Source organism: Cherax quadricarinatus, unplaced genomic scaffold (genome assembly GCF_038502225.1).
Source record: "Cherax quadricarinatus isolate ZL_2023a unplaced genomic scaffold, ASM3850222v1 Contig125, whole genome shotgun sequence".
Taxonomy (NCBI): Eukaryota; Metazoa; Arthropoda; class Malacostraca; order Decapoda; family Parastacidae; genus Cherax; species Cherax quadricarinatus.
Window position 1 is genome coordinate 212122 of NW_027195151.1, and position 26372 is coordinate 238493.

Sequence of the window (26372 nt, forward strand, 5' to 3'; positions counted from 1 at the left end):
CGAACCTAATTACCCCCCATTCTCCCCTCCCCTATCCCATCCTCCCCATCCTCCCCTTTTTCCATTCCTCCTCCTCCTCCTCACCCCTCCCTTTTGCCCTTCCTCTTTTTGGCCTTTGGGATTTCTCCCACAGGCGCGCTAGTTCCTAGGTAGGGGAAAGGACACCGGGGTCCATCCCATTCCGTTGAGGTTCTTGGCGGTGGCGTAGTTTGCCGTGGAATCTGGATTGCCTGGGGATGTCCCGATCCCTCTCCGGTATCCCGGAGTAGCTTTGGGTGTCTTTCGGGTGACGGGCGTATCTCTGGAAGCCACCTTTCGGATTCCGGGGGTGGTGGCCGAAGGAGGTATGCTTTGTGGCGGATATCCGGCCGCCCTCTCTTTTGTCCACCGAGGTAGCTCGGCAAATGTGAGGTTGCTATCCCGGATTGCTGGTTTACTGGCATGAAGGGTAGGGTATGGCATGGGTTCCATGCTGCATCTGCGCTACTAGCGGTGTTGAGGTCCTCTTGGGCGCGGAGGGAGATTTCCGGCCCTTTCATTCCTCCTGGGAACTATTCCTCCCCGCTCCCCCCTTTTTTTATTCTTTTTTTAATTTTTATTTTCTTTTCTTCTTTCTTTTTTTTTTCTTAAAAACAAAAAGCAAAGGAGTAACCTAACCATGGCAGCCCTAGTCCATGAACCCACTACCCCCGGGCCCCTTCTTGATACCGCACCTCATTCTGACCCTGCCTTGTGTTTAGACCACTCTTCGGACACTCCAGATGCCCCTGTACCTCTTGCTGGTGCTGTTTCCTCACCCGCTTCAGGTACCGGGGCTTCGACTGACTCCTTCGATTTGTCTGAACTCCGCTCTCCTTTGACTATGCTTCCGGCTTCTCCCTCTACGGTACGGCAATTTTCGAATCGCCCACCCATTTCACGCCGGACCAAATCCGGTCCTACTCCTAAACGCCAACGTCAGTCTCCTGATGATGCTCCTTCGTTACCTTCCCAGTCTACTCGGAAAAGACCGACACGTCAAGCACTCCCTCTCCACGCTCAGTTTCGGACCACACAATGGACTAAATTCTTTACTTTAAGACCGACTTCTTCTTCTGCCTACCTTTCTGACCATAGTATTGGCAAAGCGCTCCTGCGTCATGTTGGCAGAGATATTTCATTTCATGCTCTCAAGAGCGGTACGCGCATCGTCACTGTCCAGAATGCTACCCAAGCTCATGATCTTTCTCTCCTTTCGAATATCGATACTACTCCTATCACTATTGAAAAACATCTTTCTCTCAATTCTTGTAGTGGTACTGTCATTCTGCCCCATACCATAGTCCAACAGAATTTCCAGTCATGTGGCAATGACATTTTTGAACAGCTGGAACTCCAGGATCTCCCAATCCTCAAAGTAGACACTTATGTCCTTCCTGCCCGGGGGCGGAGACGTTACCCTTGCAATGTGGCTCGTTTAACTTTTGACAGCCGAGAACTCCCGTCCTCTGTATATGTCGCGGGACATCGGTTACAAGTTCGAAAGGTGATACCTACTCCGCAACAATGTAGAAATTGCTGGCGTTTTGGTCACCCAGCGAAATATTGCAGATCTGTGGCCGAATGCCCAGTCTGTGGTGCCGACGACCATTCTAATACATCTTGCAGTCAACCTCCATCTTGCCTTAATTGTAATGAAGCTCACCCTTCGTACTCCCGCCGTTGCCAGGTCTACTTAAATGAACGTGAAATCCGTTGCCTCAAAGAGGCAGAAGGTCTCCCTTATGCTATGGCAGTTACTCATCTCCGCCTCCAAGGGAGACTACCCCGTGTTTCTTATTCTCGTGTTTCCAAACATCCCCCCACTTCTGGGGTCCCATCTTCTGCAGCCTCCTCTGTTGTTACCCCTCCCATATCCACTACGGCATCTAATCCTTTTGCTGTCCTTGGCTCTGACGTCCCGACTACAACTCAGTCTGTTCTCACATCTTCGCGTCCTTCCTCACAAGCCCCAGTATCGACAAGACCTCGTACGACACCTAATAACAATCGCCCCTCTACTCAGAAGTCAAAAAAATCCACATTGCTCAAATCTTCTTTGCCCCTTCCTTCCCTTCTTCCACCTCCACACTTTACCTTTCCAGTCTCTGTACCTAGTTCTTCCCCTCTCTCTGGCTCTATTACAAGTGTGGAGATTCACCCTCCTCCTCGTACTATGCCTTCCACCCCAGTCCCCTCCCAAGTTTCTCCCTACTCTGCCACCTCCCAGGTTTCTGCCTCTTCTGTCCCCCCCTACACTTCATCTCCAGTCCCTTACACTTTTCCCTCCCCCTCTACTTTGGTACAGTCCATTACTGTCCCAATCTTTACTCACCCTCCTCCTTCTATCTCCAATATGGTCTCCCATACATCTTTGAATTCAGAAACACTTGAAGCCATTTCAGAATATATTGCAGAGACTAAACCTTCAATGGACACTGATTCACTTCCTGTTCCTTCTCTTCCCTCTCCTCCATCTTCACAACCCCATTCTTCGCAACGCTCCGTTCCTTCGCTACTTGAACGTCTTCCAATGCCACCACACGTTGACTTTTCTAACCCCTCTAGTCCGTAGGTGCCTTTACCTACAGATTCCTGATATTTTCTTCATCGCCAATCATGGCCTATTTACAGTGGAATATCCGCGGCCTCAGGGGTAATCGGGGTGAGCTTCAGATGTTGCTTTCCAGGTTTTTCCCTGTTGGTGCTTGCTTACAAGAACCAAAATTACACTCGGCTGTTTTCCAACCTATCTCAGGCTATAATTTATTGTATTCTTCGGATCCTTTCTCAGATGGGACCTTTAATGAAAGTGCCCTTCTTCTACGCAATGATATTCCGTACTGTCAACTATTTGTCCATACCTCGCTGCATTACACTGCAGCCCGCATCCACTTGAATAAGTGGTTTACAATATCTTCTTTATATCTCTCTCCTTCTCGAGCATTTTCTATCCCAGACTTTGCCTTTCTTGTTTCATCCTTACCACCACCACTTCTGTTACTTGGTGATTTTAATGCCCACCATTTCCTCTGGAGGGGGTCTCATTGTGACTCACGTGGCATTCAGTTGGAGGCTTTTCTCGCCTCTCACCCCCTCCATGTTTTAAATACGGGTACTCCCACCCATTTTGATCCTCGTACTCATACTCTCTCTTGCATCGATCTATCAGTCTGCTCTTCCTCCACTGCACTAGACTTCACCTGGTCTGTTCTACCAGACTTACATGACAGCGATCATTTTCCGATCATTCTTACTTCTCCTTCCTATTCACCACCTTTCCGTAGCCCTCGCTGGCAATTTGATCGGGCAAATTGGGATCTTTACTCACACCTCACTGCTTTTAGTGAGGTTCCTTCTTCATCCTCCATTGATGAGCTCCTACACATCTTCTCGACATCAGTTTATACCGCAGCTTCTCATTCTATACCCCAAACCTCAGGCAGGCATTCTCAGAAGTGCGTGCCTTGGTGGTCTCCTGCTTGTGCTTGTGCAGTACGTTTGAAACATGCTGCATGGGGCAGGTACCGGTACAATAGAACCGCTGAGAGACTTGTTGATTTTAAGCAGAAGCGTGCGATCGCTCGCCGTGTCATCCGTGAAGCTAAACGCACTTGCTGGTGAGACTATGTTTCCACCATCACCTCTGCTTCTTCTATGAGTGCAGTCTGGAAAAAAGTGAGGAAATTGAGTGGTAAATACTCTCCTGACCCGGCTCCTATTCTACGGGTCGCTAGTGTTGATGTAGCAAACCCTCTCGACGTTGCCATTGAACTTGGCACACATCTGGTCCGTATTTCCCGAGGGCTCCATCTATGCCCCTCGTTTCTTTCCTCAAAGTCTGCCAGAGAGTTAGTACCCTTGGACTTTTCTACTCTCAGAGAAGAACAGTATAATGTGCCTTTTACACTTCAAGAACTGGAGGCAACGCTCTCAGCTTGCCGATCATCGGCAGCTGGGCCTGACGACATTCATATTCGTATGTTACAACATTTACATCGGTCAGCCCTTGTAGTCCTCTTACACCTCTTCAATCTTATTTGGGCACAAGGAGTTCTTCCTCAGCTATGGAAATCTGGCATTGTTCTCCCTTTCCGCAAACCGGGTACTACAGGACATGATGCCTCCCACTATCGCCCCATCACTCTTACTAGTGCTATTTGCAAAGTGATGGAACGCCTCGTAAATCGACGTTTAATGTGGTATTTAGAGACTCACAACAGTCTCTCCGCTAGTCAATATGGCTTTCGTAAGGGTCGTTCTACCATAGACCCCTTACTACGCTTGGATACGTATGTTCGTAATGCCTTTGCGAATAATCACTCAGTTATTGCCATATTTTTTGACCTTGAGAAGGCATATGACACAACTTGGAGGTATAATATTTTGGCCCAGGCCCATTCCTTAGGCCTCCGAGGCAATCTACCATCCTTCCTTAAGAGCTTTTTAACTGACAGACATTTCCGTGTTCGAGTCAATAATGTTCTTTCCCCGGACTTCGTCCAAGCTGAAGGTGTCCCTCAGGGATGTGTTCTAAGCACAACACTGTTTCTCCTTGCTATAAATGATTTGTCCTCTGTTCTTCCACCCAACATTTGGTCATCACTCTATGTTGATGACTTCGCTATTGCTTGTGCAGGCGCTGACTGTCACCTTATTGCAGTTTCTCTCCAGCATGCGGTCGACCGTGTTTCCACTTGGGCCACCACGCATGGGTTTAAATTTTCAAGTACCAAAACTCACCAAATTACTTTCACTAGACGCTCTGTTATCTCCGATCATCCTTTGTATCTCTATGGCTCCCGTATCCCCGAACGTGATACAGTCAGGTTTCTAGGCCTTCTCTTTGACCGTCGGTTATCCTGGAAACCTCACATTACCTCTCTGAAGGCAACTTGTCACAGCCGGCTAAACCTTCTTAAAACCCTTGCTCATCTTTCATAGGGAGCCGATCGTCGAACTCTGCTTTGCCTACATTCAGCCCTCGTTTTATCGAAACTCGATTATAGTGACCAGATTTATTCCGCGGCCTCTCCTGCTACTCTCTCTAGCCTTAACTCTATCCATCACCAAGGCTTACGTTTGTGCCTTGGTGCTTTTCGCTCTTCCCCTGTTGAGAGCCTCTATACAGAAGCAAATGTTCCATCCTTGTCTGATCGCCGTGATGCCCATTGCCTTCGCTACTATGTTCGCTCTCACGATCTACACAATCCTTCCATTTATAGAATGGTCACCGATATTAGTAGACATTCTTTATTCGTTCGCCGCCCCTGTTTGCTCCGTCCCTTTTCTCTTCGCCTACATTCACTCTTGTCTTCCCTTCAGTTACCACCTTTATATGTTCATGTAGCATCTCACTTTTCCCTACCCCCCTGGGAAGTTCCAGCTGTTCGGGTCTGTTCTTTCTCACTCCCTTGCTCGAAAGCTCAACTGCCTACGGTGGCTTCCCGCTCTCTTTTTCTTGATCACTTCCACTCCCATTCTCATGCCACCGCTGTGTACACAGATGGCTCTAAGTCTTCAGACGGCGTCGGATTCGCAGCAGTGTTTTCGGACAGTGTCGTGTGGGGGCATTTACTATCTTCAGCTAGCATTTTTACTGCTGAACTGTATGCCATTCTTGCAGCACTTATTCGTATCGCATCTATGCCTGTGTCATCATTTGTAGTAGTCTCAGACTCCCTTAGTGCTCTACAGGCTATACGAAAATTTGATACATCTCATCCCCTAGTTCTCCGTATCCAACTTTGGCTACGCCGTATCTCTACCAAACATAAAGATATTGTTTTTTGTTGGGTCCCTGTTCATGTCGACGTACAGGGCAATGAACAGGCAGACACTGCTGCGCGGTCAGCAGTGCATGACCTACCAATTTCCTATCGAGGTGTTCCATTTCTGGACTATTTTGCTGCAATAGCTACCCACCTTCGCACCCGTTGGCAACAACGTTGGTCAACTCTGCTCGGTAACAAACTTCATTCTATTAAACCGAGCATAGGTTACTGGCCGTCTTCTTGTCATCAGTGCCGAGGTTGGGAGACCACTCTCTCCCACCTTCGCATTGGCCACACTCGTCTTACTCATGGGTATCTCATGGAGAGGCACCCTGTTCCTCTCTGTGAGCAGTGTCAAGTTCCAGTATCGATTAGCCACATTCTGTTAGACTGCCCTCTCTATCAACGAGCACGCAGAATTTACCTCCAACGTCGTCTTCGTTCTACTACTCTCTCTTTACCTTCCCTTCTTGCTGATGGACCCTCCTTTAATCCTGACTCTCTCATTGACTTCTTGACAACGACTGATTTACTCCACAAACTCTGATGATACTTTTCGCACTCCCCTCAGCCCTTTCTAGTTCAGTCTCTTGCTGCCCTTTACCCTTTCACCATCCACTACCCCGCTGTTATCCGTAACCTATTACTCATCCATCTCCCTTTTGCCACCTGATGCCCTCGCTTCCTTCCTGTCCTGCAGCGCTGTATAGTCCTTGTGGCTTAGCGCTTCTTTTTTGATTATAATAATAATAATGTAGATCTACGGGACCGACCCTGAAAGGGTTAAACGACGGCCTACTGTAATAAACAATATTAATAACATAGAAACATGACACAGTGGACCCTGGGTGACCGGCCGTAATCTGTTCCAAAAGGTCGGCCTAAAACCGAAATGGCCGAAAACCAAAATAATAATTCCCATATGAATTATTGTAAATACAATTAATCCATTAGAAACACACAAAAATATTCACAAAAAATAATTTTTTTAACCCCTTCAGGGTCCAAAGCCAAAATCTGAAGTGGTGCTCCAGTGTCCAAGAAATTTTGAAAAAAAAAAAAAAAGTAAATAAATTTCTTACAGAATTAAAGAGTATATTTTTGTGAAGGTAATAAGATAAAAAAAAAATTCTGATCAGTACGTACCAAGATACAGTGCCGAGAAGTTTACCCAAAATGACCGGGTGGCGGCAACATCGGCGATTTCCACATACGTGCATTACTTTATTTAACGTTTTTTTGTAGTTTTTTCTTTTTTTTTCCAATTTTTTTCTATTCCTACTAACATTTGGGGCCTGAGAGACCAATACTGTATATAATTGATATATATATACTCACTGTATTGAACACAATAACCGCACTAAAGTTATTATCATATTATTGTTTACCACTGTTGTTTATTACAATAAACATGCACAAATATTGTATAATACTAATGTTCTATCATATATTTACATATTTACAATCACTGGACATGGTTTTAGAACTGCTGGAGCTTGTGGAACTCCTTCAAACAAGGCACCATGCACAGAGGCACCTTACATTCCTCACACATAAACCGAGTGTCTTTGCATCTTTGTTGCCGTCATTTTGTTTGTGCACAGACAATGCATCTCTTCTGAGAAAATTTCTTCTTAGTTGAAGGAAGCTGTATTATGAAATGATCACCTTCCCTCCTCAAACGCTTGGGTATATTCTGAGGAGTTCAAGGATGTTGTTGTATAGCAGGTGTTGTTACCTGGTACTTCATTATAAGTTGTCTGACAACAGACAAACAAAATTCACCATACGGTGGTCTGCTGCCAGTCTTTATTTGGTACATATTATATGCATTGAGCATTGAAATGTCCATGAGATGGAAGAAAAGTTTCATATACCACTTGTAACTTTTACGAACACAATCAACAAAGCCAATCTGCATATCACATTTGTCAACCAAGTGCATGTTTTGTTTATAATCAAACACTGTCACTGGTTTTTGAATATGTTCATTAGTCACTCGATCAACTTTGCCACTGTCTTGCATTTTGTTGCAGTGAATGGTTGTCAACAATGTGACATCTCGTTTGTCATGCCACCATAATACCATGATGTCATTGGCAGTAAACACCCGCACGTCATCACCACGAGCACCTGTGTTGAACCTTGGCATGTGTTTACGATTAGAACGCACTGTGCCACACACATCTGTCTTGTTCACTCACAAGAAATCACTGAGTAAAGGGCTTGTGTACCAGTTATCGGTACACAATTGGAGGATAGATGGGCTAATGAGAGCATAGGCAATGGGGTCGAAGAGGTATAGGGTAGGTTTAAAAATGTAGTGTTAGAGTGTTCAGCAGAAGTTTGTGGTTACAGGAAAGTGGATGTGGGAGGGAAGAGGAGCGATTGGTGGAATGATGATGTAAAGAGAGTAGTAAGGGAGAAAAAGTTAGCATATGAGAAGTTTTTACAAAGTAGAAGTGATTCAAGGAGGGAAGAGTATATGGAGAAAAAGAGAGAGGTTAAGAGAGTGGTGAAGCAATGTAAAAAGAGAGCAAATGAGAGAGTGGGTGAGATGTTATCAACAAATTTTGTTGAAAATAAGAAAAAGTTTTGGAGTGAGATTAACAAGTTAAGGAAGCCTAGAGAACAAATGGATTTGTCAGTTAAAAATAGGAGAGGAGAGTTATTAAATGGAGAGTGAGAGGTATTGGGAAGATGGAGGGAATATTTTGAGGAATTGTTAAATGTTGATGAAGATAGGGAAGCTGTGATTTCGTGTATAGGGCAAGGAGGAATAACATCTTTTAGGAGTGAGGAAGAGCCAGTTGTGAGTGTGGGGAAAGTTCGTGAGGCAGTAGGTAAAATGAAAGGGGGTAAGGCAGCCGAGATTGATGGGATAAAGATAGAAATGTTAAAAGCAGGTGGGGATATAGTTTTGGAGTGGTTGGTGCAATTATTTAATAAATGTATGGAAGAGGGTAAGGTACCTAGGGATTGGCAGAGAGCATGCATAGTTCCTTTGTATAAAGGCAAAGGGGACAAAAGAGAGTGCAAAAATTATAGGGGGATAAGTCTGTTGAGTATACCTGGTAAAGTGTATGGTAGAGCTATTATTGAAAGAATTAAGAGTAAGATGGAGAATAGGATAGCAGATGAACAAGGAGGCTTTAGGAAAGGTAGGGGGTGTGTGGACCAGGTGTTTACAGTGAAACATATAAGTGAACAGTATTTAGATAAGGCTAAAGAGGTCTTTGTGGCATTTATGGATTTGGAAAAGGCATATGACAGGGTGGATAGGGGGCCAATGTGGCAGATGTTGCAGGTGTATGGTGTAGGAGGTAGGTTACTGAAAGCAGTGAAGAGTTTTTACGAGGATAGTGAGGCTCATGTTAGAGTATGTAGGAAAGAGGGAAATTATTTCCCAGTAAATGTAGGCCTTAGATAAGGATGTGTGATGTCACCGTGGTTGTTTAATATATTTATAGATGGGGTTGTAAGAGAAGTAAATGCGAGGGTCTTGACAAGAGGCGTGGAGTTAAAAGATAAAGAATCACACATAAAGTGGGAGTTGTCACAGTTGCTCTTTGCTGATGACACTGCTTTTGGGAGATTCAGAAGAGAAGTTGCAGAGATTGGTGGATGAATTTGGTAGGGTGTGTAAAAGAAGAAAATTAAAAGTGAATACAGGAAAGAGTAAGGTTATGAGGATAACAAAAAGATTAGGTGATGAAAGATTGGATATCAGATTGGAGGGAGAGAGTATGGAAGAGGTGAATGTATTCAGATATTTGGGAGTGGACGTGTCAGCGGATGGGTCTATGAAAGATGAGGTGAATCATAGAATTGATGAGGGGAAAAGGGTGAGTGGTGCACTTAGGAGTCTGTGGAGACAAAGAACTTTGTCCTTGGAGGCAAAGAGGGGAATGTATGAGAGTATAGTTTTACCAACGCTCTTATATGGGTGTGAAGCGTGGGTGATGAATGTTGCAGCAAGGAGAAGGCTGGAGGCAGTGGAGATGTCATGTCTGAGGGCAATGTGTGGTGTGAATATAATGCAGAGAATTCGTAGTTTGGAAGTTATGAGGAGGTGCAGGATTACCAAAACTGTTGTCCAGAGGGCTGAGGAAGGGTTGTTGAGGTGATTCGGACATGTAGAGAGAATGGAGCGAAACAGAATGACTTCAAGAGTGTATCAGTCTGTAGTGGAAGGAAGGCAGGGTAGGGGTCGGCCTAGGAAAGGTTGGAGGGAGGGGGTAAAGGAGGTTTTGTGTGCGAGGGGCTTGGACTTCCAGCAGGCGTGTGTGAGCGTGTTTGATAGAATTGAATGGAGACAAATGGTTTTTAATACTTGACGTGCTGTTGGAGTGTGAGCAAAGTAACATTTATGAAGGGGTTCAGGGAAACCGGCAGGCCGGACTTGAGTCCTGGAGATGGGAAGTACAGTGCCTGCACTCTGAAGGAGGGGTGTTAATGTTGCAGTTTAAAAACTGTAGTGTAAAGCACCCTTCTGGCAAGACAGTGATGGAGTGAATGATGGTGAAAGTTTTTCTTTTTCGGGCCACCCTGCCTTGGTGGGAATCGGCCAGTGTGATAATAAAAAAAAAAAAAATGTATGCCCCTTACAAAGATAAGGTGCCATCATGCTTCTCACTATGTCACCTGAGATACTCAATAACATCTTGGTATCTTTCAATGTTTTACATCCAGTGTATACAACAATATCCAATTCCAGGCCACTGTCACAGTCACAGAGTACAAACAGCTTTATACCAAAGCGTTTCCTCTTGCTCGGTATATACTGTTTGAATGAGAGCCTACCTTTGAACAAAATCAAAGACTCGTCAATTACAAGATTCTTGAATGGATAAAAGTACATGTTGAACTTTTGTTTGAGATACATGAAAACATTTCTAATCTTGTATAACCTGTCACTTCTGTCAGGCCTGGTTTTGTCAGAGAAGTGCAACATACATAACAGTAAGATAAACCTGTTCACTGGTATTATTTCACTGAAGGATGGGGTAGAAATTAGCCGATCTGTGGACCAGTATGCTTTTTTTTATTTTTTTTATTATCACACCGGCCGATTCCCACCAAGGCAGGGTGGCCCGAAAAAGAAAAACTTTCACCATCATTCACTCCATCACTGTCTTGCCAGAAGGGTGCTTTACACTACAGTTTTTAAACTGCAACATTAACACCCCTCCTTCAGAGTGCAGGCACTGTACTTCCCATCTCCAGGACTCAAGTCCGGCCTGCCGGTTTCCCTGAATCCCTTCATAAATGTTACTTTGCTCACACTCCAACAGCACGTCAAGTATTAAAAACCATTTGTCTCCATTCACTCCTATCAAACACGCTCACGCATGCCTGCTGGAAGTCCAAGCCCCTCGCACACAAAACCTCCTTTACCCCCTCCCTCCAACCCTTCCTAGGCCGACCCCTACCCCGCCTTCCTTCCACTACAGACTGATACACTCTTGAAGTCATTCTGTTTCGCTCCATTCTCTCTACATGTCCGAACCACCTTAACAACCCTTCCTCAGCCCTCTGGACAACAGTTTTGGTAATCCCGCACCTCCTCCTAACTTCCAAACTACGAATTCTCTGCATTATATTCACACCACACATTGCCCTCAGACATGACATCTCCACTGCCTCCAGCCTTCTCCTCGCTGCAACATTCATCACCCACGCTTCACACCCATATTAGAGCGTTGGTAAAACTATACTCTCATACATTCCCCTCTTTGCCTCCAAGGACAAAGTTCTTTGTCTCCACAGACTCCTAAGTGCACCACTCACTCTTTTTCCCTCATCAATTCTATGATTCACCTCATCTTTCATAGACCCATCCGCTGACACGTCCACTCCCAAATATCTGAATACGTTCACCTCCTCCATACTCTCTCCCTCCAATCTGATATTCAATCTTTCATCACCTAATCTTTTTGTTATCCTCATAACCTTACTCTTTCCTGTATTCACCTTTAATTTTCTTCTTTTGCACACCCTACCAAATTCAGTATGCTTTTATATTATGCTTATAGACGTGAGGCATAAGCATTATTGTTGCAAAAAGCAAATACATTTCTGCAACAGTCGTCTCTTTCCACCAGTGTAGTCTTGACTGTGGTGGTAAGATCGTATTTGCCATGGTGTACTCAAAATACTTGTTAATTTCCCTGACAATAGTTTCCATCAAGGGCTGGTCAAAGAATATTTCAAAAAATTTCAGTTCATTAGCCGTGGTTCCAAGGGGACAGGTAGGTAGAATTCCACTTTGAGAGTCATCAAAGTGGTGGGGCTTGGGAACAAAAATTGGGATTTTGCTGCTAATCCCAGATACGGTTTGCTGGTGGATACTGGACATCATAGGCTGGTTGTGCGGGTAGTTGTGGTTGTGCTGGGCTGGTGGCTGACGCTCCGCTTTGTCCTTGAACTGAGGAGTCAGCAGCGTGGGTCCCAGCCTGGTGAGTCACGCATGGCTGTGGCACTACCATCACCACTACCACCATCTACTGATGCCTGTGGTCTATCCATGCCAAGTGTAACCACATCATCCTCGCTTTCACTGTCTATTCCTGGCGTAGGGCCACGGGATGTACTCCGGGATGTACTCCTTCCCCTGGGCACTGCATAGGGTACACTACCCGAGCGCATGCGGCAGCGTACATACCGACGCTTCGCTGGTGAATATGATTCCTCACTATCACTACTCGAATGATTGTCAAGAGCAATAAAATCACAATCCACATCACTATCATCATCATTACTGAAGTCAGAGGCCTGGCCACGTGAAAATAATAGTTTTCTCTTGCGTTGAGGTACAACTGACCGTGACTGAGGAGTGCCCACACCAGAGGTAGAAGGTTGAGGATCCTCAGGGTTTTCTGCGTTATTATCGATATCCTGGTCATTCCTTTCGGTCACTAACTGATCAAAGCCAAAGAATTCGTCTTCATTTCCACTTCCATCAGTATCAGAACTATCAGATAGGAAGAGGCGAGTCAAAATTTTCCTTGGAGTGAGAGCTGCCTTGCGACGAGGCATGGTGAACAAAGGTAACTGAGCCAGCATTCCCACAATGCTATGCGGGCGCCTACAATTTTTGTTTATGGTGCACACCCACCACACAGACCCATTCTCTCACATGTAGGCCTATGAGCATTTTCGCGCTAAATTTGACGCTGCTAGAATTTTGGCGTAGATCTACGGTTTGGACCCTGAACATGAAGCCATAGATCTATGGGACAGACCCTGAAAGGGTTAAGATTAATTATAGTTTTACATACACAAAACAATGAGAACTAAATAAAATATATACATGAACAAGACACGACTCTGTGTCTTCCTTTGTGGATGACAGCCAGATTCCCATGGCAGTGACCTCTGCAAGACTCCAAGTAGACATCAACCAAATCTTTGAATGGGCCACTCAGAACAATATGAAGTTCAAAGAGGAGAAATTTCAACTATTCAGATATGGAAAACTTGAGAAAATTAAAAATGTATCAGGGTATACTGGAGTTTACCTGGAGAGAGTTCCGGGGGTCAATGCCCCCACGGCCCAGTCTGTGACCAGGCCTCCTAGTGGATCAGAGCCTGATCAACCAGGCTGTTACCGCTGGCTGCACGCAATCCAACATACGAGCCACAGCCCGGCTGGTCAGGTACCGACTTTAGGTCCTTGTCCAGTGCCAGCTTGAAGACTGTCAGGGGTCTATTGGTAATCCCCCTTATGTACGCTGGGAGGCAGTTGAACAGTCTTGGGCCCCTGACACTTATTGTATTGTCTCTTAACGTGCTAGTGACACCCCTGCTTTTCATTGGGGGGATGTTGCATTGTCTGCCTAGTCTTTTGCTTTTGTTGTGAGTGATTTTCGTGTGCAAGTTCAGTACTAGTCCCTCTAGGATTTTCCAGGTGTATATAATCATGTATCTCTCCCGCCTGCATTCCAGGGAATACAGGTTTAGGAACTTCAAGCGCTCCCAGTAATTGAGGTGTTTTATCTCCATTATGCGCGCCGTGAAGGTTCTCTGTACATTTTCTAGGTCAGCAATTTCACCTGCTTTGAAAGGTGCTGTTAGTGTGCAGCAATATTCCAGCCTAGATAGAACAAGCGACCTGAAGAGTGTCATCATGGGCTTGGCATCCCTAGTTTTGAAGGTTCTCATTATCCATCCTGTCATTTTTCTAGCAGCTGTGATTGATACAATGTTATGGTCCTTGAAGGTGAGATCCTCCGACATGATCACTCCCAGGTCTTTGACGTTGGTTTTTTGCTCTCTTTTGTGGCTGGAGTTTGTTTTGTATTCTGATGAAGTTTTAATTTCCTCATGTTTACCATATCTGAGTAATTGAAATTTCTCATCGTTGAACTTCATATTGTTTTCTGCAGCCCATTGAAAGACTTGGTTGATGTCCGCCTGGAGCCTTGCAGTGTCTGCAATGGAAGACACTGACATGCAAATTCGGGTGTCATCTGCAAAGGATGACACGGTGCTGTGGCTGACATCCTTGTCTATGTCGGATATGAGGATGAGGAACAAGATGGGAGCGAGTACTGTGCCTTGTGGAACAGAGCTTTTCACCGTAGCTGCCTCGGACTTTTCTCTGTTGACTACTACTCTTTGTGTTCTGTTAGTGAGGAAATTATAAATCCATCTACCAACTTTTCTTGTTATTCCTTTAGCATGCATTTTGTGTGCTATTACGCCATGGTCACACTTGTCGAAGGCTTTTGCAAAGTCTGTATATATTACATCTGCATTCTTTTTGTCTTCTAGTGCATTTAGGACCTTGTCGTAGTGATCCAGTAGTTGAGACAGACAAGAGCGACCTGTTCTAAACCCATGTTGCCCTGGGTTGTGTAACTGATGGGTTTCTAGATGGGTGGTGATCTTGCTTCTTAGGACCCTTTCAAAGATTTTTATGATATGGGATGTTAGTGCTATTGGTCTGTAGTTCTTTGTTATTGCTTTACTGCCCCCTTTGTGGAATGGGGCTATGTCTGTTGTTTTTAGTAACTGAGGGACGACCCCCGTGTCCATGCTCCCTCTCCATAGGATGGAAAAGGCTCGTGATAGGGGCTTCTTGCAGTTTTGATGAACACAGAGTTCCATGAGTCTGGCCCTGGGGCAGAGTGCATGGGCATGTCATTTATCGCCTGTTCGAAGTCGTTTGGCATCAGGATAACATCAGATAGGCTTGTGTTAACCAAATTCTGTGGCTCTCTCATAAAAAATTCATTTTGATCTTCGACTCTCTCAGTCTGGTTAGCGGCTTGCTAAAAACTGAGTCATATTGGGACTTGAGTAGCTCACTCATTTCCTTGCTGTCATCTGTGTAGGACCCATCTTGATTAATAGGTGCCCAATACTGGATGTCATTCTCGACTTTGATTTGGCATAGGAAAAGAAATACTTTGGGTTTCTTTTGATTTCATTTATGGCTTTTTGTTCTTCCCACGATTCCTGACTCCTATAAGATTCCTTTAGCTTAAGTTCGATGTTTGCTATTTCTCTGACCAGTGTCTCCCGACGCATTTCAGATATATTGACCTCTTTTAGCCGCTCTGTTATTCTTTTCCGTCGCCTGTAAAGGGAGTGCCTATCTCTTTCTATTTTACATCTACTCCTCCTTTTTCTTAAAAGAATAAGCCTTGTGCATACATCGAGTGCCACCGAGTTAATCTGTTCTAGGCATAAGTTGGGTTCTGTGTTGCTGACAGTTGCTGACAGCACTAACAACTCTCCTGACCACCAGTGACATGACTGACAGCACTAACAGCTCTCCTGACCACCAGTGACATGACTAAGCTCTCCTGACCATCAGTGACATGACTAAGCTTTCCTGACCACCAGTGACATGAGTGACAACACTAACAGCTCTCCTGAACACCTTTGACATGACTAACAGCTCTTCTGACCACCAGTGACATGACTAACAGCTCTCCTGACCACCAGTGACATGACTGACAGCACTAACAGTTCTCCTGACCACCAGTGACATGACTAAGCTCTCCTGACCACCAGTGACATGACTGATATCACTAACAGCTCTTCTGACCACCAGTGACATGACTAACAGCACTAACAGCTCTCCTGACCACCAGTGACATGACTGACAGCACTAATAGTTCTCCTGACAACCACTGACATTGGTGACAGCACTAACAGGTCCCCTGACTACCAGTGACATGAGTGACAACACTAACAGCTCTTCTGACCACCTGTGACATGACTAACAGCTCTCCTGACCACCAGTGACATGACTAAGCTCTTCTGACCACCAGTGACATGACTGACAGCACTAAGAGCTTTCCTGACCACCAATGACATGAGCGACAACACTAACAGCTCTCCTGAACACCAGTGACATGACTAACAGCTCTTCTGACCACCAGTGACATGACTAACAGCTCTCCTGACCACCAGTGACATGACTGACAGCACTAACAGCTCTCCTGACCACCAGTGACATGACTGACAGCACTAATAGCTCTTCTGACCTCCAGTGACATGACTAACAGCACTAACAGCTCTCCTGACCACCAGTGACATGACTGACAGCACTAATAGCTCCTCTGACCTCCAGTGACATGACTAACAGCACTAACAGCTCTCCTGACCACCAGTGACATGACTGACAGCACTAATAGCTCTCCTGACCACCAGTGACATTGGTGACAGCACTAACAGGTCCCCTGATCACCAGTGACATGAGTGACAACACTAACAGCTCTCCTGAACACCAGTGACATGACTAACAGCTCTTCTGACCACCTGTGACATGACTAACAGCTCTCTTGACCACCAGTGACACTCGTGACAGCACTAACAGGTCCCCTGACCACCAGTGACATGACTAACAGCTCTCCTGACCAACAGTAACATGACTGACATCACTAACAGTTCTCCTGACCACCAGTGACATGACTAAGCTCTTCTGACCACCAGTGACATGACTGACAACACTAACAGCTCTCCTGAACACCAGTGACATGACTAACAGCTCTTCTGCCCACCAGTGACATGACTAACAGTTCTCCTGACCACCAGTAACATGACTGACAGCACTAGCAGCTCTCCTGAACACCAGAGACATGACTAACTGCTCTCCTGACCACCAGTGACATGACTGACAGCACTAGCAGCTCTCCTGAACACCAGAGACATGACTAACTGCTCTCCTGACCACCAGTGACATGACTGACAGCACTAGCAGCTCTCCTAACCACCAGTGACATGACTAAGCTCTCCTGACCACCAGTGACATGACTAACAGCTCTCCTGACAACCAGTGACATGACTGATAGCACTAACAGCTCTCCTGACCACCAGTGACATGACTAAGCTCTTCTGACCACCAGTGACATGACTGACAGCACTAAGAGCTTTCCTGACCACCAATGACATGAGTGACAACACTAACAGCTCTCCTGAACACCAGTGACATGACTAACAGCTCTTCTGACCACCAGTGACATGATTAAGCTCTCCTGACCACCAGTGACATGACTAACAGCACTAACAGCTCTCCTGACCACCAGTGACATGACTGACAGCACTAACAGCTCTCCTGACCACCAGTGACATGACTGACAGCACTAATAGCTCTTCTGACCACCAGTGACATGACTAAGCTCTTCTGACCACCAGTGACATGACTGACAGCACTAATAGCTCTCCTGACCACCAGTGACATTTGTGACAGCACTAACAGGTCCACTGATCACCAGTGACATGAATGACAACACTAACAGCTCTCCTGAACACCAGTGACATGACTAACAGCTCTTCTGACCACCTGTGACATGACTGACAGCACTAACAGCTCTCCTGACCACCAGTGACATGACTGACAGCACTAACAGCTCTCCTGACCACCAGTGACATGACTGACAGCACTAATAGCTCTTCTGACCACCAGTGACATGACTAAGCTCTTCTGACCACCAGTGACATGACTGACAGCACTAATAGCTCTCCTGACCACCAGTGATATTGGTGACAGCACTAACAGGTCCACTGATCACCAGTGACATGACTGACAGCACTAACAGCTCTCCTGGCCACCAGTGACATGACTAAGCTCTTCTGACCACCAGTGACATGACTGACGACACTAACAGCTTTCCTGACCACTAGTGACATGAGTGACAACACTAACAGCTCTCCTGAACACCAGTGACATGACTAACAGCTCTTCTGACCACCAGTGACATGACTGACAGCACTAACAGTTCTCCTGACCAGTGACATGACTAACAGCTCTCCTGACCACCAGTACCATGACTGACAACACTAACAGCTCTCCTGAACACCAGTGACATGACTAACAGCTCTTCTGACCACCAGTGACATGACTGACAGCACTAACAGTTCTCCTGACCACCAGTGACATGACTAACAGCTCTCCTAACCACCAGTGACATTGGTGACAGCACTAACAGCTCTCCTGAACACCAGTGACATGACTAACAGCTCTTCTGACCACCAGTAACATGACTGACAGCACTAACAGTTCTCCTGACCACCAGTGACATGACTAAGCTCTTCTGACCACCAGTGACATGACTGACAACACTAACAGCTCTCCTGAACACCAGTGACATGACTAACAGCTCTCCTGACCACCAGTGACATGACTGACAGCACTAGCATCTCTCCTGACCACCAGTGACATGACTAAGCTCTCCTGACCACCAGTGACATGACTAACAGCTCTCCTGACAACCAGTGACATGACTGATAGCACTAACAGCTCTCCTGACCACCAGTGACATGTCTGACAGCACTAACAGCTCTTCTGACCACCAGTGACATGACTAACAGCACTAACAGCTCTCCTGACCACCAGTGACATGACTGACAGCACTAACAGCTCTCTTGACCACCAGTGACATGACTGACAGCACTAACAGCTCTCCTGACCACCAGTGACATGACTAAGCTCTCCTGACCATCAGTGACTTGACTAAGCTCTCCTGACCATCAGTGACATGACTAAGCTCTCCTGACCATCAGTGACATGACTAATCTCTCCTGACCACCAGTGACATGACTAGCAGCTCTCCTGACGCCAGTGACATGTCTGACAGCACTAACAGCTCACCTGACCACCAATGACATGTCTGACAGCACTAACAGCTCTCCTGACCACCAGTGACATGATTGACAACACTAACAGCTCTCCTGACCACCAGTGACATGATTAACAGCAATAACAGCTCTTCTGACCACCAGTGACATGACTAACAGCTCTCCTGACCACCAGTGACATGACTAGCAGCTCTCCTGACGCCAGTGACATGTCTGACAGCACTAACAGCTCACCTGACCACCAATGACATGTCTGACAGCACTAACAGCTCTCCTGACCACCAGTGACATGATTAACAGCACTAACAGTTCTCCTGACCACCAGTGACATGATTAACAGCAATAACAGCTCTCCTGACCAACAGTGACATGACTTACAGCTCTCCTGATCACAAGTGACATGATTAACAGCACTAACAGCTCTCCTGACCACCAGTGACATGATTAACAGCAATAACAGCTCTCCTGAACACCAGTGACATGACTAACAGCTCTCCTGACCACCAGTAACATGACTGACAGCACTAACAGTTCTCCTGACCACCAGTGACATGACTAAGCTCTTCTGACCAGTGACATGACTGACAACACTAACAGCTCTCCTGACCACCAGTGACATGACTGACAGCACTAGCATCTCTCCTGACCACCAGTGACATGACTAAGCTCTCCTGACCACCAGTGACATGACTAACAGCTCTCCTGACAACCAGTGACATGACTGATAGCACTAACAGCTCTTCTGACCACCAGTGACATGACTAACGGCACTAACAGCTCTCCTGACCACCAGTGACATGACTGACAGCACTAACAGTTCTCCTGACCACCAGTGACATGACTGACAGCACTAACAGCTCTCCTGACCACAAGTGACATGACTAAGCTCTCCTGACCATCAGTGACATGACTAAGCTCTTCTGACCACCAGTGACATGACTAATCTCTCCTGACCACCAGTGACATGACTAACAGCTCTCCTGACGCCAGTGACATGTCTGACAGCACTAACAACTCTCCTGACCACCAGTGACATGTCTGACAGCACTAACAGCTCTTCTAACCACCAGTGACATGACTAACAGCACTAACAGCTCTCCTGACCACCAGTGACATGCCTGACAGCACTAACAGCTCTCCTGACCACCAGTGACATGACTAAGCTCTCCTGACCATCAGTGACATGACTAAGCTCTCCTGACCACCAGTGACATGACTAAGCTCTCCTGACCATCAGTGACATGACTAAGCTCTCCTGACCACCAGTGACATGACTAATCTCTCCTGACCACCAGTGACATGACTAGCAGCTCTCCTGATGCCAGTGACATGTCTGACAGCACTAACAGCTCACCTGACCACCAGTGACATGTCTGACAGCACTAACAGCTCTCCTGACCACCAGTGACATGATTAACAGCAATAACAGCTCTCCTGACCAACAGTGACATGACTAACAGCTCTCCTGATCACCAGTGACATGATTAACAGCACTAACAGCTCTCCTGACCACCAGTGACATGATTAACAGCACTAACAGCTCTCCTGACCACCAGTGACATGATTAACAGCAATAACAGCTCTCCTGACCACCAGTGACATGACTAACAGCTCTCCTGACCACCAGTGACATGATTAACAGCACTAACAGCTCTCCTGACCACCAGTGACATGATTAACAGCAACAACAGCTCTCCTGACCACCAGTGACATGACTAACAGGTCTCCTGACCACCAGTGACATGATTAACAGCACTAACAGCTCTCCTGATCACCAGTGACATGATTAACAGCACTAACAGCTCTCCTGACCAACAGTGACATGATTAACAGCAATAACAGCTCTCCTGACCACCAGTGACATGATTAACAGCACTAACAGCTCTCCTGATCACCAGTGACATGATTAACAGCACTAACAGCTCTCCTGACCAACAGTGACATGATTAACAGCAACAACAGCTCTCCTGACCACCAGTGACATGATTAACAGCACTAACAGCTCTCCTGACCACCAGTGAGATGATTAACAACAATAACAGCTCTCTTGACCACCAGTGACATGACTAACAGCTCTCCTGATCACCAGTGACATGACTAACAGCACTAACTGCTCTCCTGACCACCAGTGACATGATTAACAGCACAACAGCTCTCCTGACCACCAGTGACATGATTAACAGCAATAACAGCTCTCTTGACCACCAGTGACATAATTAACAGCACTAACAGCTCTCCTGACCACCAGTGACATGATTAACAGCAATAACACCTTCTGTCAGTGTTCTAGCAGTAAGTAGGTACCTGGGTGTTAGTTACACCTTCTGTCAGTGTTCACCTAGCAGTAAGTAGGTACCTGGGTGTTAGTTACACCTGCTGTCAGTGTTCACCTAGCAGTAAGTAGGTACCTGGGTATTAGGTAACTGGTGTGGGTGGCATCCTGGGGGACAAAACTGACCAAATTTGCCTGAAATGCTGTACATAAGCAGGAACTCTACAGTACGTCCTGGGTGTGAGTTATGGTCTGTATAAGTTGCATCATGTGATGCTGGAAATAAACAACATTAATTAAGATACTGCTAGACTGTAATAAGATAAAATAAGGACTACAATAGAAATAAGTTACTTTGACTTTTTTGTGTTATCTTGGTGGGTAATTTACATTATGTATGATAACTATTTGTGCCTATATAAACTTATTTATTTAAATAAGCTTATTAACACATTTATTTAACTTATTTAAACTTATTAATACACTTATTTAGGTTGTCAAGGGAAAGAGGGCAAAAGTTTCCATGTATTAATTGTGATTTAAGTGCTTTTGATCCAGGGAACTTGCAGCTACCTTTTATACGCACATATCACACCTCATTAACGCCCATCGCTTCCCCCCTGGAGGTGCATGGCCCCTACAGGTTTACCGTCTGGCCATAAATCACTAAAATAATTGAAGAAGTTGGCACTCCTGTAGAGGTGTGCACGTGCGCACTCATGGAGAAAACCTCAGTGTTAAGGAAACTTTGTGGCAGGAAGAGTTATTTACGTACAAAGTACAGCATAACATACAAAGTACAGCATAACGTATGTGGCATGCAAAGAGTACGTAACCTTTATTCGGCGCATGTACACACCCTCATTTACAGGCTACCTCCCCCAACCAGCGAACAAGGTTGCTGAGAGTTGATGATGGGGCCCCATCGTTCAACTAGTGACCAGGTTCTAGCCAATAAGAAGATGGTTTTGGCAATCGCAGAGGTTATGTGGGTACCACTCTCCTGTCTGCCCTTGTCATTCCCATTCTAGAGCTGGTTGAAGCACGATCTGCTGTCTTGTGGCTTCTATTTCTGCCTTGCTTACCGTGGAGTGCACTATACTTATCTCTGTACATAGTGTGGTAAGACTTCTACCAGGTACGTTATTATTATTATTATTATTATTATTATTATTATTATTATTGTTGGTAAGACTACTACCAGGTACGTTATTATTATTATTATTATTATTATTATTATTATTATTATTATTATTATTGTTGTTAGTAAGACTTCTACCAGGTACGTTATTATTATTATTATTATTATTGTTGTTGGTAAGACTACTACCAGGTACGTTATTATTATTATTATTATTATTGTTGTTGGTAAGACTACTACCAGGTACGTTATTATTATTATTATTATTATTATTATTGTTGGTAAGACTTCTACCAGGTACGTTATTATTATTATTATTATTATTATTATTATTATTATTATTATTATTATTATTATTGTTGTTGGTAAGACTACTACCAGGTACGTTATTATTATTATTATTATTATTATTATTATTATTATTGTTGGTAAGACTTCTACCAGGTACGTTATTATTATTATTATTATTATTATTATTATTATTATTGTTGTTGGTAAGACTACTACCAGGTACGTTATTATTATTATTATTATTATTATTATTATTATTATTATTGTTGTTGGTAAGACTACTACCAGGTACATTATTATTATTATTATTATTATTATTATTATTATTATTATTATTATTGTTGTTGGTAAGACTACTACCAGGTACATTATTATTATTATTATTATTATTATTGTTGTTGGTAAGACTACTACCAGGTACATTATTATTATTATTATTATTATTATTATTATTATTATTATTATTATTATTATTATTATTGTTGTTGGTAAGACTACTACCAGGTACATTATTATTATTATTATTATTATTATTATTATTATTATTATTATTATTATTATTATTGTTGTTGGTAAGACTACTACCAGGTACGTTATTATTATTATTATTATTATTATTATTATTATTATTATTATTATTGTTGTTGGTAAGACTACTACCAGGTACATTATTATTATTATTATTATTATTATTATTATTATTATTATTGTTGTTGGTAAGACTACTACCAGGTACGTTATTATTATTATTATTATTATTATTATTATTATTATTATTATTATTGTTGTTGGTAAGACTACTACCAGGTACATTATTATTATTATTATTATTATTATTATTATTATTATTATTGTTGTTGGTAAGACTACTACCAGGTACGTTATTATTATTATTATTATTATTATTATTATTGTTGTTGTTGGTAAGACTACTACCAGGTACGTTATTATTATTATTATTATTATTATTATTATTATTATTATTATTGTTGGTAAGACTACTACCAGGTACGTTATTATTATTATTATTATTATTATTATTATTATTATTATTATTGTTGTTGGTAAGACTACTACCAGGTACGTTATTATTATTATTATTATTATTATTATTATTATTATTATTATTGTTGGTAAGACTACTACCAGGTACGTTATTATTATTATTATTATTATTATTATTATTATTATTATTATTATTATTGTTGGTAAGACTACTACCAGGTACGTTATTATTATTATTATTATTATTGTTGTTGGTAAGACTACTACCAGGTACGTTATTATTATTATTATTATTATTATTATTATTATTATTATTGTTGGTAAGACTACTACCAGGTACGTTATTATTATTATTATTATTATTATTATTATTATTGTTGTTGGTAAGACTACTACCAGGTACGTTATTATTATTATTATTATTATTATTATTATTATTATTATTATTATTGTTGTTGGTAAGACTACTACCAGGTACGTTATTATTATTATTATTATTATTATTATTATTATTGTTGTTGGTAAGACTACTACCAGGTACGTTATTATTATTATTATTATTATTATTATTATTATTATTATTGTTGGTAAGACTACTACCAGGTACGTTATTATTATTATTATTATTATTATTATTATTATTATTATTGTTGTTGGTAAGACTACTACCAGGTACGTTATTATTATTATTATTATTATTATTATTATTATTATTATTATTGTTGGTAAGACTACTACCAGGTACGTTATTATTATTATTATTATTATTATTATTATTATTATTATTATTATTATTATTGTTGGTAAGACTACTACCAGGTACGTTATTATTATTATTATTATTATTATTATTATTGTTGTTGGTAAGACTACTACCAGGTACGTTATTATTATTATTATTATTATTATTATTGTTGTTGGTAAGACTACTACCAGGTATGTTATTATTATTATTATTATTATTATTATTATTGTTGTTGGTAAGACTACTACCAGGTACGTTATTATTATTATTATTATTATTATTATTATTATTATTATTATTATTATTATTGTTGGTAAGACTACTACCAGGTATGTTATTATTATTATTATTATTAATGTTGGTAAGACTACTACCAGGTACGTTATTATTATTATTATTATTATTATTATTATTATTATTGTAATGTTGGTAAGACCACTACCAGGTACATTAATTATTATTATTATTATTGTAATGTTGGTAAGACCACTACCAGGTACGTTAATTATTATTATTATTATTGTAATGTTGGTAAGACCACTACCAGGTACGTTAATTATTATTATTATTGTAATGTGGTAAGACCACTACCAGGTACGTTAATTATTATTATTATTATTGTAATAATAGTGTATGGTGTAGGAGGTAGGTTACTGAAAGCAGTGAAGAGTTTTTGCGAGGATAGTGAGGCTCAAGTTAGAGTATGTAGGAAAGAGGGAAATTTTTTCCCAGTAAAAGTAGGCCTTAGACAAGGATGTGTGATGTCACCGTGGTTGTTTAATATATTTATAGATGGGGTTGTAAGAGAAGTAAATGCGAGGGTCTTGGCAAGAGGCGTGGAGTTAAAAGATAAAGAATCACACACAAGTGGGAGTTGTCACAGCTGCTCTTTGCTGATGACACTGTGCTCTTGGGAGATTCTGAAGAGAAGTTGCAGAGATTGGTGGATGAATTTGGTAGGGTGTGCAAAAGAAGAAAATTAAAGGTGAATACAGGAAAGAGTAAGGTTATGAGGATAACAAAAAGATTAGGTGATGAAAGATTGAATATCAGATTGGAGGGAGAGAGTATGGAGGAGGTGAATGTATTCAGATATTTGGGAGTGGACGTGTCAGCGGATGGGTCTATGAAAGATGAGGTGAATCATAGAATTGATGAGGGAAAAAGAGTGAGTGGTGCACTTAGGAGTCTGTGGAGACAAAGAACTTTGTCCTTGGAGGCAAAGAGGGGAATGTATGAGAGTATAGTTTTACCAACGCTCTTATATGGGTGTGAAGCGTGGGTGATGAATGTTGCAGCGAGGAGAAGGCTGGAGGCAGTGGAGATGTCATGTCTGAGGGCAATGTGTGGTGTGAATATAATGCAGAGAATTCGTAGTTTGGAAGTTAGGAGGAGGTGCGGGATTACCAAAACTGTTGTCCAGAGGGCTGAGGAAGGGTTGTTGAGGTGGTTCGGACATGTAGAGAGAATGGAGCGAAACAGAATGACTTCCAAGAGTGTATCAGTCTGTAGTGGAAGGAAGGCGGGGTAGGGGTCGGCCTAGGAAGGGTTGGAGGGAGGGGGTAAAGGAGGTTTTGTGTGCGAGGGGCTTGGACTTCCAGCAGGCATGCGTGAGCGTGTTTGATAGGAGTGAATGGAGACAAATGGTTTTTAATACTTGACGTGCTGTTGGAGTGTGAGCAAAGTAACATTTATGAAGGGGTTCAGGGAAACCGGCAGGCCGGACTTGAGTCCTGGAGATGGGAAGTACAGTGCCTGCACTCTGAAGGAGGGGTGTTAATGTTGCAGTTTAAAAACTGTAGTGTAAAGCACCCTTCTGGCAAGACAGTGATGGAGTGAATGATGGTGAAAGTTTTTCTTTTTCGGGCCACCCTGCCTTGGTGGGAATCGGCCGGTGTGATAATAAAAAAAAAATATTATTGTAATGTTGGTAAGACCACTACCAGGTACGTTAATTATTATTATTATTATTGTAATGTTGGTAAGACCACTACCAGGTACGTTAATTATTATTATTATTATTGTAATGTTGGT

At 43.0% G+C, this 26372-nt stretch overlaps 1 protein-coding gene across 7 annotated transcripts in view; it reads left to right on the plus strand.

Moving 5' to 3' along the window:
* The window catches only part of LOC128688141 (uncharacterized), a 301283-nt gene that overhangs the window by 190024 nt on the left and 84887 nt on the right, over positions 1–26372 (plus strand). For 4 of the 7 annotated variants that reach the window (XR_011391059.1, XR_011391062.1, XR_011391063.1 and 1 more), the window contains one exon: positions 22028–22294. The exons of 2 other annotated variants lie outside the window; for them this stretch is intronic. The gene's annotated coding sequence lies outside the window, so the exon portion shown is untranslated. The remainder of the gene's footprint in view (positions 1–22027; positions 22295–26372) is intronic. One more of the 7 variants, XR_011391060.1, reaches the window with a different exon arrangement.